We start from the raw sequence: 3,430 nt of genomic DNA, 5'->3' as shown, positions 1-3,430 counted from the left end.
AGATAGATGATCATATGGTTTTTATTCTTCAGTTTGTTAATATGGTATATCACCTTGCTTGATTTGTGTATATTGAAGAATCCTTGCATCCCTGGGATAAATCCCCCTTGATCATGGTGTATGATCCTTTTAATATGTTGTTGGATTCTGTTTGCTAGTATTTTGTTGAGGGTTTTTGCATCTATACTCATCAGTAATATTGATCTGTAATTTTTTTTTTGATATCTTTGTCTGGTTTTGATATCAGGGTGATGGTGGCCTCATAGAATGAGTGTGGGAGTGTTCCTTCCTCTGAAATTTTTGGGAAGAGTTTAAGAAGTATGGGTGTTAGCTGTTCTCTAAATGTTTGATAGAATTCAGCTGTGAAGCCATCTGGTCCTGGACTTTTGTTTGTTAGATTTTTAATCACACTTTCAACTTCATTACTTGTGAATGGTCTGTTCATATTTTCTGTTTCTTCCTGGTTCAGTCTTGGAAGGTTATACCTTTCTAATAATTTGTCCAGTTCTTCCATGTTGTCCATTTTATTGGCATAGAGTTGCTTGTAGTAGTCTCAGGATGCTTTGTATTTCTGCAGTGTCTGTTGTAACTTCTCCTTTCTCATTTCTAATTTTATTGATTTGAGTCTTCTCCCTCTTTTTATGATGAGCTGGCCTAATGGTTTATCAATTTTGTTTATCTTCTCAATGAAACAGCTTCTGGTTTTATTGATCTTTGGTATTGTTTTCTTTTTTTCTATTTCATTTATTTCTGCTCTGATCTTTATGATTTCTTTACTTCTGCTAACTTTGGGTTTTGTTTGTTCTTCTTTCTCTAGTTCCTTTAGGTGTAAAGGTTAGATTATTTGAGATTTTTCTTGTTTCTTGAGGTAGGCTTGTATTGCTATAAACTTCCCTCTTCAAACTGCTTTTGCTGCATCCCATAGATTTTGGATCCTTGTGTTTTCATTGTCATTTGTCTCTAGGCATTTTTTGATTTCCTCTTTGATTTTTTTCCGCAATCTCTCAGTTATTTAGGAACATATTGTTTAGCCTCCATGTGTTTGTGTTTTACGTTATTTTCCCTGTAATTGATTTCTAATCTCATAGTGTTATGGTCAGAAAAGATGCCTGATATGATTTCAATTTTCTTAAGTTTACTGAAGCTTGATTTGTGACCCAAGATGTGATCTATCCTGTAGAATGTTCTGTGTGCACTTGAGTAGAAAGTGTAGTCTGCTGTTTTTTTGATGGAATGTCCTATAAATATCAGTGAAATCTATCTGGTCTATTGTGTCATTTAAAGCTTGTGATTCCTTGTTTATTTTCATTTTGGATGATCTGTCCATTGGTGTAAGTGATGTGTTAAAGTCCCCACTATTATTGTGTTATTGTCAATTTCCTCTTTTATAGCTGTTAGCAGTTGCCTTATTTATTGAGATGCTCCTATGGTGGGTACATTTATATTTATAATTGTTTTTTCTTCTTCTTGGATTGATCCCTTGATCATTACAATGTCCATCATTGTCTCTTGTAATAGTCTTTATTTTAAAGTCTATTTTTTCTGATATGAGTATTGTTACTCCAGCTTTCTTTTGATTTCCATTTGTATGGAATATCGTTTTGCATATCCTCGCTTTCAGTCTGTACGTGTCCCTAGGTCTGAAGTGGGTCTCTTGTAGACAGCATATATATGGGTCTTTTTTTGTATCCATTCAGCGAGCCTGTGTCTCTTGGTTGGAGCATTTAATCCATTCACGTTTAAGGTAGTTATCAATATGTATGCTCCTATGACCATTTTCTTAATTGTTTTGGGTTTATTTTTGTAGATCCTTTTCTTCTCTTGTGTTTCCCACTTAGAGAAGTTCTTTTAGCATTTCTTGTAGAGCTGGTTTGATGGTGCTGAATTCTCTTAGCTTTTGCTTTTCTGTAAAGCTTTTGATTTCCCCATTGAATCTGAATGAGATCCTTGCTGGGTAGAGTAATATTGGTTGTACGTTCTCCCCTTTCATCACTTTAAATATGTTCTCCCACTCCCTTCTGGCTTGTAGAGTTTCTGCTTAGAAATCAGCTGTTAACCTTATGGGAGTTCCCTTGTACATTTTTTGTCTTTTTTCCCTTGCTGCTTTCAATAATATTTCTTTGTCTTAAATTTTTGCCAATTTGATTACTATGTGTCTCAACATATTTCTCTTTGGGTTTATCCTGTATGGGACTCTCTGCGCTTCTGGACTTGATTGGCTATTTCCTTTCCCATGTTAGGGAAATTTTCAACTACAATCTCTTCAAATATTTTGTTGGGTCTTTTCTCCCTCTCTTCTCCTTCTGGGACACCTAAAATGCTAATGTTGTTGTGTTTAGTGTTATCCCAGAGGTTTCTTAGGGTGTCTTCATTTCTTTTCATTCTTTTTTCTTTATTCTGTTCCACAGAGTGAATTCCACCATTCTGTCTTCCAGGTCACTTATCCATTCTTCTGCCTTAGTTATTCTGTTATTGATTCCTTCTAGTGTATTTTTCATTTCAGTTACTGTATTGTTCATCTCTGTTTGTTTTTTCTTTAATTCTTCTAGGTCTTTGTTAAACATTTCTTGCATCTTCTCAATCTTTGCCTCCATTCTTTTTCCAAGGTCCTGGATCATCTTCACTATCATTATGCTGAATTCATTTTTTGGAAAGTTGCCTATCTCCACTTCATTTAGTTGTTTTTCTGGTATTTTATCTTGTTCCTTCATCCAGTATGGATCCCTCTGCCTTTTCATCTTGTGTATCTTTCCGTGAATGTGATTTTTGTTCCACAGGCTGCAGGATTGTAGTTCTTCTTGCTTCTGCTGTCTGCCCTCTGGTGGATGAGGCTATCTATGTTACTTGTTTTCCTGTTTTTCTAGATCATCTTTGTACTTTTCTTCTTCTTGCAGTTTCTTCCCTTCTGGTTTGATGATTTTATTTATTGGTGTGCTTGTGTTTCTCTCTATATATTTCTTGTGTATCTATTGTATATTTTGGGTATGTGGTTACCATTGGGTTCATATTTGTTGACCTATAACTACATATTCTTGTTTTAAACTGATAATCATTTAAGCTCAAACACATTCTAAAATATTTACATTTTTTACTCCCCTTCCCCACATTTTGTGTTTTTGATGACATATCTTATGCCTTCATGTTTTTATCTTAACTGTTTATAGTATAGTTTATTTTATAATTTTTGTCTTTTACTCTTTTACTAGCTTCTGTATGTACTTGATCCATAGCATTTACTATATATTTACCTTTACTAAGGGGATTTTTCTTTTCCTTTAAATTCTTATCTTTTAGTCTTTTTTTTTTTTTCTCTTAGAAAAGACCCTTTAACACTTCTTCTAGGTTTGCTTTAGTATTGATGAACACTTTTAGTTTTTTGCTTGTCTGAGAAATTATTTCTCTCTCCTTCAATTCTGAATAATAACTTCTT

The sequence above is a fragment of the Neophocaena asiaeorientalis genome, unplaced genomic scaffold (assembly GCF_003031525.2).
Source record: "Neophocaena asiaeorientalis asiaeorientalis breed wild unplaced genomic scaffold, Neophocaena_asiaeorientalis_V1.1 scaffold169, whole genome shotgun sequence".
Classification (NCBI taxonomy): Eukaryota; Metazoa; Chordata; class Mammalia; order Artiodactyla; family Phocoenidae; genus Neophocaena; species Neophocaena asiaeorientalis.
This window is presented reverse-complemented; position numbering follows the sequence as displayed.